The sequence below is a fragment of the Lygodium microphyllum genome, chromosome 13 (genome assembly GCF_053477565.2).
Source record: "Lygodium microphyllum isolate KBCC chromosome 13, Lygodium_microphyllum_v1.1.10, whole genome shotgun sequence".
Classification (NCBI taxonomy): domain Eukaryota; kingdom Viridiplantae; phylum Streptophyta; class Polypodiopsida; order Schizaeales; family Lygodiaceae; genus Lygodium; species Lygodium microphyllum.
The window spans coordinates 132875225-132885838 of record NC_141147.1 but is presented as its reverse complement, the minus strand read 5'-3'; positions in this window follow the sequence as shown (position 1 = coordinate 132885838).

The window sequence follows — 10614 nt, the reverse complement described above, 5'->3', positions numbered from 1 at the left end:
AATGGAATTGTAGATACGGCAGCAGGAGTTAGTGTGTTGAGCCATGTAATACTCCAAGACGGGGGTAACCCGCCTATTGAGGATGCTAGATTTAGTGTCACCCTAGCCAATGGAATGAAAATGCGGCCATTTAGTGTTAAAGAATAGACTCTTGAAGATCATAAGAATCCAATTCTTTGTTGACTTTATAGTCATGAAGGGAGTGGACTATGACATCCTGTAAAGCTAGCGGCCTTGGATGTGCAATGCATGGGTCATAGGAGACTGGGCAACGGTTTGATCTTCTTGGGAAATCGAATAGAAGTAGTAAGAGTAGAGATGGATACATGGAAGACCACATCAGTCAACTTGGATGCCATCTCCACCATGCTAAAGGGTAACGCACAGATTAGAAACTCTTACAAGCCACTCACAAAGTGTATCCCTTGCCTAGAGGAGGAGCGAGATTAGATGCATGTACTTGCTACAATCAATATGCCATTCTCAAATGAGGAAGAGGAGTACAAGCAAGCTGCAAAGAAAGAGAGTGTGCCCAAGAAGGAGCCTATAGTGCTACTCTGCATGATGGCCAAAAGCCCTTGCAGCCAATCCAAACCTGTCAAGCTCCATGTCCCTAGCAATAGGCCAGAACTCCAAGAGGTCTTGAGGTACCCGACGTGCAAGTTAGCCGATAACCCTGCCGCTAACTTGAAGCCTCTCAACAATCTCTTGGATGAACCCAAGTGGCGGTGGACTAAGATGTGCAACCTGAACTTATCTATGCCTGGCTTCTGCAAGGTCATGTCTTGCCCAAAGGTGCCTAAAATGCTCTTAGCCCTTTGCTCTTCAATCCTAAGAAGAATTTAAATCATTCCCAAGGGAGGGAAGGGGTAAGGTGGAAAGGAAATTAGCATAAAAAGAAAACTAGAAAAAAAGAAGGTGCCAATCAATGTTGAAATGACAAGACTTAGAATGTGGAAAAATTATCATGGATACTTTTGAATTGTGTGGCTTGCTTAAAGCAAAAACTTTAATCTATACTTAAGAGTTTCACATTCTCAAGAAGCTTTCATGTATGTTTTATCTACCTCTTTGTGGAAGCCGACTCAAGAAAACTAATGGTGGACCTTGATATATAATAGGAACCTAAAATGGCAGGCAAGATAAAGGTAGCAAGCTCCCGTTCATGAAGAAACAACAAGCAAATTACGGCTTGATGGTATAAACGAGGGGCTATAGCCAGTTCACATTCAAGCACACCCTAAACCTAGAAGACGCCATCATTGAAGAACCACCCATAAAACAACTCATGGACCATTGCAGCCTACAGAAGTATGTAGAGAAGGTCAGTTGACTACAACAAGTGCGTAGAATTTTTAAGGAGTTTCAATACCAAAAGAAACTACGGCATGGTGATGATTGGGAAAGGGGAAGAAGCCCACCAAGTAGAGGTGGAATTGAGCTGTGTAGTGGTGGAGAAGGCCCTAGGTTTGGCTAGTAGGATAGAGAGACGCCCAAAGAGGGACATGTATAGCATGCTAGGGATGAGCAAGGCTGCAGTACTACACACAGTGGATGGGATAAGCTTGGTGGACATCTCAAATCCAGAGATCAAACTACATGCAAAAATGGTTCATTGCTCTTCTCCAATCAAAGGTACAACGCCCTTATGAACAAAATTGGGGTGTCATTGCTGGAAAGCATCGTAGTTGGACCCCCAAATGAGGTAGATTGGAACACCTTCATGAGAAATCCTTAGGCACAGGCATAATAGCAACAGGAGGGGAATCCCTAGCCTCCACAGTAAGGTCATCCTAAAGGAAATCCTTCTCCAAGGCATCCACCATTAGGTTTGGTGGAATACTAACGGCCATCGTCCAAGAGGCCGTAAAGGACACAAAAGGAGGTGAAGAGGGAGTAGGGGAGACCTCTGTCCGATTGTTGCACCATGAGCAGGAGCAGTCTAGTGAGAGGAGTATAAGTGATAGGGAAGAGCAAGAGACATAGTTTGGCAAAAGAGATCCCAAGGCATCAAAGAAGGGAACCCCATCAAAGCCGCACAATGAAATAAAAGAAACAATAACAAAGGAGGAACCAAGACGCCATCCAAAAGGCTTTCAGAAACTTCCATGCAACTCTTGATAGTGCAACAAGCCTAAAAGATAGCCGAACCACCAGAATAAGGAAAAAGCACACATGCTAGATGTATGGAATGAACAACAGGACAACAAGTGGTAATGATGTTGTTTCAAAGCATGGAGAAGGGCAAAGAGAAGTTGGAAAAGAGAGCCAAATGGTGGGAAGAGCACAATTTTGATCGAGTGCGAGAACTTGTTGAGCGCTTGGCCATAGCAAAATGCGAGCAGGTGTTGATAAAGGCGAGAGCCAAAGCCGCAAAAGCAAGTTCAAAGGTGCAACGACAAGCCTTCTTGAGCACAGTGCTCCATGTAACACAAGCAAACAACGAGGATTCCGTGGAGAGGACGAGAAGGAAGCTGGAATTGACTATCAGAGCCCTGAAATACGACCTGCACAAGCGAGCTCTCCCAATCGGCACCAGTGTTACAAGAAAAAAGTCGGCCTCTCCACTGATGAGGTGAAGGAGCTATGTTTTGAAGAGCAAGAGCCGTTGCATCCACCCCCAGATTTGACCCCATAGGAGCAACCTCCATATGAAGAGTTGGATTTTGAGCCAGAGCTAGGAGAAGAGCAACATGCACAAGAGCTTAGCCCACGACTATCAAATGTACCCCAGAAAGATCAAGAAGGTAGCAAAGTACCCCAATGCATCATTGGAGCTAAGAGAACATGGGAATTGGTGGAGCAAGCGCAATAGAGAGCTAGAGCACAACCCCAACAGCTTCCTGGAGAGCATGTGCCACAACGCGAGGATTGCTATTCTATCAACTAGCCCCATGAATTGAGCATTTGGGAGCAAGGAGAACTCCAAACCCGGCCCTTCAAACTATCATTCCTCTACCCACGGGCCCTGGACTATGTCCTACCAGTGGAAGTAGTGGACATATGTAATAAAGCATAAGTCCCCTTAGTTTAGAGTAGGCTAGGGCTAAGTATAAAAGGTGGAGATGTAACTTGTGGGGGATCTTTTTGCCATTTCAAGCAATACATGCTTTGAGGTTCCTTCCTCCCACCAACTAAGAGGGTGCATGCTCTTAGCCACCAAGATATGGGGTGCATACCATGTCCCACCTTGACATGAGGTGTGTATTCATGTTGCAGCTTACATCTATGATTCTCAACCTTCCATGGCAATACTATTTCATGCCTAGCTACCTTGGGTATGACTTCCTTGCAAACATGGTGTATTTCTTGTATTTCTTTGCAAGCATGGTGTAATTCATAAATTTCTAGTTATTTGACTTGCTCTAAGAACTAGTATATTACATTGGTATCAGAGCATGGATTTTGATCTATGGGAAGAGTCATTTTCTTGGAGAATTTAGTCACAGGGATAGGAAACAGGTAATTGGAGTACCAAGATTTGGTCATAGGGTTTGGTACAGTTCAAACCGTGACTAGTGGAAGTGTTCTTAAGCAAGTTGGGACTAAGTTGGTGGAATTTGAAGGATTCTGAAGCAAAAATGGTGGGCTTAAGGCCATTTTAGTAGGTCTTGGTCTATTTGAAACTCATTTTGGAGTCTTCTTGGACAAAAGGATAACCTACATTGACTAAATGAGGTAAAATAAGAGTTACTTTTGAGAAGCAGACTTTCTCTCTCCTCTTCTCAAGCTTTTCTTCGAGAATCCATGGCTTCTACTGCTTCAATCTTCTTCCAATTGTCATTACCACAAGCTTCATGTAGAGCAATCTATTGGTTAGCTTAAGCAATCTTGATCATCCAGGACAAGAGGAGCAATTTGTGCAAATTGCACTGATTTTCAACCTCTTCTACTCCATAAAAAATTCAGCCATTAAGATCGGCTATGGCTATTGCAAGCTTCAACAAGGATTACTCAAGCATTTCAATAAGTATTCAGTTCTATTTCCACTCTCTTGATCATTCTTGACCTTCCAAACCCTGGCTATGGTAGATTCATGACAGCAGTGAGTATTCTTTAGAATTTCTTCAACAGATCAAAGGGCTTTTGTTCTAACAAGCATCCTTGAGCTTCTTCAGCACTCATTGAACTAACATTGAAGACTTCTTACAAGATTAGAGTATTTCTACTCTTGAAATGAGTCAAAATAGGGCAGCCACTTGAATTTTCAAATTTTTTTATCTTTAAAGCATGTTTTCATGGGGCCTTTGGTTCTTGATGCATCCTAAAGCTTCTATGCACGGGATTATATCAAGAATTCATGGTAATGTATCAGTATTGCAAGAATAGGGCTTCTTCTTGGCATTGCAAGTGTATGGGAAGCATATGCAAGCTTATGTGCTACAATGGAAGAGTTATCCATCAAGGATTGAAGTCTTCTACCCCTTTTGATGCTTATTATTGATTCCCTTTCAAATCTCCAACCACATTTAGGCTACAAGGATCACTTCTATCAAGGTTTTGGATATTGCAGCTTTTTTGAAGAGAAATTGGAGTCTATGAGCTACATATTCATCATGGGGATTGTAATTTGAGGATATTCTTCCCCCCTTGGCTACATCAAGTGGGAGTTCAAGAATTTCAAGTCTCATATGGGTATTGGAGCTTCCATAATCATCCACTTCAACAATGCAAGAGGTGTTTCTTAATTTTGCACTTAATCCCTTTATAATCCAATTGTTTAAGCCATCCATTTGTTGAAAAGGGATAACTAAGAGTAATCCCATTTAAGAATTACCATTTTATTGCATATAGACCTAACTTAGGGCTGAATGATGTCATGCTGAATTCTTTTCATCTTACCCAATAAAAATCAGTAGGCCAATTGTTACTAATTCCTTCCATTTGTTGGAAAATTTGTGCTAATCCTAACCCTAACTTGCTTGATGTGATTGAATGCAATATGGCTGAAAATAAGAATCAATCGGTCAATGGAATAGAATTGTAAAGCAGTGAGTCACTGCTGTAGGTATTCCTTACCCATATCCATTTCAATTCAGTCATATTTCATTTTGTTCTTGCATATCATGAAATGACAAGATTTTGATTCAGCCATGCATATCGTACTTTGATTGATAGAATACTAGCTCTACCATGTGTATTCCGACCGAGGAAAAAGGTCGAAGCCGGATGAGATAGCAAGACAAAAGAGAGGTGACTCTCCCTTGCTATTTAAGACTCCATAGGGGTACACAACCTGATCCGGAAGGAACTTTGCATACCTTGCGGAGTTTAAGAGCCCATTTAGGTGCCCCTCCTGCTATTTTATCCCTCAACATAGATGGTGGACCACGTAAGACCACTTGGGAAAGAGTGGATGAAGATTCGAAGACTAGGGGTATCGAGCATGGCAGTTTGTGACATCCTTGGGTGGCAGATATATAGGTCTTTCCAACAGGTACCTTTTAGTTGCAGGTGTTTACTGGATACTTATAGGTGTCTCACAATCCATCACAGGTCTATTAATTGCTTTGGAGGTCTACAAGTAATACAGGACTCATTTCAAGGTGAAACAAGGCTTCTACAGGGTGTTACCATTAGGTTTCTACTAAAGCAAAAGCCAGCCACGCTGAGGAGGATCTACCTCCACTCTTTTTTTATCTCAACCTAGGAATAGATAGTTGTGCCATGTCCTGGCTAATGATAAGCGCTACGTAGTTACCCTCTTTTTGTATGAAGGTGCTTGAAGACATGAACGATAGCCAGTTTGCGAGGTGTGGACACCTCTTTCTATCAACCACACCTCTAAATGTCAGGGCTGATCTCAAGACCTACATGCAAAGTTGTGCCTTTTTTAGCAAATCTCTTAGGCCACCCCATGATGCATCATCAGAAGAAGGCTAGGGTGCAGCCTAAGAGCACCCCTTTATCTATCAAAAAAAAAGGGGAAAAAAAAAAGAAGAAGGAAATGAAAAAAAAGGGTGGGACTTCTAGACCTATCTCTCTAAGCCGCAGACTGCACCAACAACAATGCATGAACTGGGTCCTCAAGTGTGGGATAACACCGCAGGCTTTTGACCCAACTCCCAATTACACTAGCACAAGCACAATGCACCACGCGGCAAGGTAGACACTACCCCTAGGTAGCTCACTTTTTTTCTTTTCAAGTACAAACAAAGGTTGTAAACCACCAACTTTGGAGGCCCCATCATTCACTCCAACCACTCTCGGCCTCCACCATCTCAACATTTTGATCAGCTTCTCTCTAATGACTAATCCCCACGAGGCCCCACCATCATCAACTCACCCACCACCCTTTAGATCACCGAACCCTCATCAACACAGACACGAAAGTGCCATGGGATTGGCACTTGTCTAGGAGGGGGGTAATGTTAACCCCTGTTCGAGATGGAGAAAAAGAAGTCCAAAGAAGTCCAAGAAAACTCCAAATGTAGACACAAAGGAAGGAGCATAAAGGGAAATGACCAAAAGCGCAAGAGCGGCCTCAAAAGCCAAGCCAAAGGAAAAAGTGTATTTCTAAGTGCAAGGCACCCATAAAACTTTTGTAAAAGAGCGCAAAGCTCCCTCTTGTGCAAATTGTAAGGGGTTGAAGGGCATAGGTAAAGAGAAAGGGCAGCTAGAAGGGAATGGGAAAAGAGGACCTTGCCATAATGGCCGATCATGCAAAAAAGGGGATGGGTGCCCAAAGGGATAAGGGATTTGTATATAAACTCAAAAAGTGAATGAGAAGCTCATTCTTTGGTGTGTGGCAAAAATGGACTCTTCTCATTCTCTTTGTTTGCTTGTGTGTACTTGAGAGAGGGAGTGTGAGGGAGTGAGTGTGTGAGGGTGAGGGTGAGGGTGAGAGTGAGGGATCTTGGAGGTGAAGCTCTCCATCATCTCCTCTCTTCTTCTTCTTCTTCTTCTTCTTCTTCTCTTGCGTACGGCTATGGAGGATGGAGCTTGAAGTGGAGGCTTGAGGATGCTTGAGCTTGCATCATGAATTGTGCAACTACTGGTATGCTTGAGGGAGGAGACAACTCATTCGGGCATTGAGGTAACCTCACTATATCCTGGACCTAGGATTGAAGGCGCGTCGTCTAGGTGAGAGATAGCCATAGTAGGTGCTCGCTTGAAACGCTTGAACAATAAGCGGTTTGTGGGTCTTGGCGGTTGAGCATGAGCTCACCTCTACAACATGCTAGAAAACTCTAAACATGTTACTAGCTAAAAGAAAATGGTAGATGTCCATTAGGTAGCAAGCTTATAGTAGACTAGAAGTAGCATATTGGTAGCACATTGGAATTAGAAGACTAATAGCACATTAGAAGTAACATAATGGTATCAAGGTGAAAACAAAGTGGAAGCTCCCAATTGGGTAGCAAACTAGAAATAGAAACATGGATAGCACACTAAAAGTAGACTAGTATCAAAGTTAAAAGTACTAATCTAGTGTAATAGTTGATAGTGGACTAGTAGATGATATGAGATTAGTAGCTCTCAACCTATTATCTTTAGACTAGTAGTAAGCTAGAAATAAAATAGTAATAACAACAGTTATGTAGCATAGTGGCAGCAAATTGAAAGCAGCAATTTGGTAGTAAACTAAACATAGAGTGATATCAAAGTGATATCTACCAATATGGTGGAGTTAAAAGTAGAATGATCCATTAATATAGGGATGGTAGCTAATAAAGTATTGATAGCTATTGGCCTATAAACTCCTAGCCTAATATCAGGCTTGTAGCTCCCAATCTATAATCCCCTAGAACTTAAGCATGGTAGCAAAGTGGTAGGCTAAAAATCTATTAACTTAGTAGCACTATTGTATTCCAATTTGTAATGTCCCAAATTTTGAGATTGAAAGCAAAATGATAATTCCAATCTGTAAAGGTGGTAGTTGGTATTGGAGCGTTACATTATATAGATAGGGGAATGGCCATAGTTTAGTATCATACTAGGTGGTACTAGAAGACAAGTAGCTATTATTGGCATAGAGAGAGAGAGAGAGAGAGAGAGAGAGGGTGATTGTGGAGTGGTAGCTAGTATTAACTTGGTAGGAATCTTGCATTGGGTTGGTAGCTAACAATTTTATGGTAGTAGGAGAAAGAAGAAAATAATTATTAGTCTATTAATAGTAATAGCAAGTAGGATTTGACATGTAGCTATCAGTACATTAGCCACAAGGAGCAAACAAGAGTGCTAATATAGCTATATAGACAATGCAATCACATGTTTAAAACAATGTGCAACCATAATCAATTAAAGAATAATCGAACCAATGCCAGAATGAAAAAAGCAAACCCAAGATTGCTCAAGACATAAACTGGGCATTGTGTATGCACTTTTCTCTCAAATACACTTTCAACACACTTCCTTTTTGTTGGGTGAGATAAACAAAATATTAATCCAAATGGATACCACTATACCTTTGACCTCCTATAACTACACTTTCTGTGTGTGGTTGTTGCTCAAAAAATGCAATTGCAGTAGTGTTTCATTGTTTTGTAATCCAGATCTAGACATATAGAGATTTGTTTGATGGATAATATGAAGCCTTGATGTAGTTGTTGTATTTAGTTTCCTCATATGGCTTGCAAAATTCATTAACACCATGACACTCCCATGTTTCACAAACAATTCTTTCTAATTGTTTTAGTTTCTTCATTACCTTGAGAGTTTTGTGCAATCCAATTAACAAAAGACTTTGTTCATCACTAGAAATCTAGGATTGTATAAATTGAATTTGTAGGCCTTTCAATTCTAGGTGTTCATTAAGAATGCTTCTCAAGGTTTCCACCTTGCCAAGACCCTTCTTGCAATGTATGAAAAAATTGAACACATCAAAACAAATTCTATTCTCTTTAGTGACAATCGGTCTAACCTATTTAATTGTAGCATTCCTAATCTTGATTGTTGCGCAATAGTCATGCTTCATCATTGCTTCATAATCCTTGATTAGAGCTTGGTTACATGATCTACATTCAATTGAGCGACCACAAAGGCATGTTATAAAAGATTTCCTAACCTTATAGAGGTATGAAACCACCAAAGTTGATATGACTATAAACCAAAAGAAAAAGGTTTGAACAACTATCTGCATGCATTTAGCCTATTCACATTGCCTTATTCCAACTCACCCTCGTCCATTTGTGTGTAATGAGTCACACACAATGTTTGATTATTGGGCTTATCTAGTATTGTGAACATGTGTCATTACTAGGGGCCATTCTACAATTGGCTTCTTTACCCTGGATAGCCTAGTGATATTGGTGGTACTTAATGGGGAGTGAATATAGTGTAGGCACACCAACTAAAATAAAGAAGAAGACTAGCTTGTGTGAATGGTATATCAATTGGCATGACAGATGTGAAGACCTAGTAGCATTGGCAGTTTGGGCATATCCAATTACAAAGGTACGATGACATGGTGGTTCTTCTAAAATCTACTCCTATTTAACATGAGCTAGGGCATTGGCAATTAGGGCATATGCCATTACAAAGGTATAATGACATTGTGGTTCTTCTTCCAAATTTACTCTTAGAGTTAACATGAGTGAAGTAGTCCACTTTTGGACTTGTAAAGAGTTAAGTGGCCCACTTTTAGACATGTTAAGAGCCGTTTTAGTTCATCCTAAGTTCAATTTTTTGCCTAAATTTTATCTTTCATTTTACAGCAAAATTTTCAAAGATCCCTTGGTTTTTAGAATTAAAGTAGTGCTACGACTTAACATGAGTCAAGTAGCCCACTTTTTTGTCTACTTAACATGAGTCAAGTAGCCCATTTTCGGACTTGTAAAGAGTTAAGTGGACCACTTTTGTACATGTTAAGATCCAATTTACTTCACCTTAAGTTTTCTTTTTTGTCTAAATGTTCTCTTTCCTTTTAAATCAAAATCTTCAGAGCCCCTTGTTTTTGGAATTAAAGTAGTGGTATGAGTGCTTCCAAGTGCAATGCTCTAGTGCATGGTGGCATGCACTTGTTTCCTCAATCGAATATGTGGACTTATCACCACTAACTTAGAAGTTTGGAAATTGTACATTTTCTTGGTATGTTTTTTATGTCATTAGTCTAGATGTGATTATCATACAAAATGACACATTTGACCAATGCTTTCCTTCCACATCAAGGGCATGTCTCCTATACTAGGTTGTATCATCTACATGTGTGTGAATCCACCTATAGTTGGAGAGAATTCATGTGTGCATTATGAGTATGTTGTATAGGTCATGTATGTGTAGTTTAAATGCATCCAATGTTTGTCATGGTCTTATGTATTTTAATTCTATATAGACCATCAATGCATTATTCCTTAAACTTTTACTTTCTTATACATTTTCCTTCTATAAATTATCCATGTCCTATAGTTTTAGCAAGTGTTTTAACACCGACAATCTATATATGCTATGTGAAGTGCATTTTTATACCAATTCTAAGAGGTTTCACTATGTTATTGATAACCTTATGCATTTGAAGTTGTACATAAGTGATTTATGTATCATGGTCTCTCCAAGGAGTTTACTACGCTTATATACATTTTCTTCTATAGCTTATTCTTTTTTTTTAACTTTTTGCAAGTATTTATGGATAGAGTAAATTTTCTCAAAACATGCAGGTGCTATGTCAAGAATAGT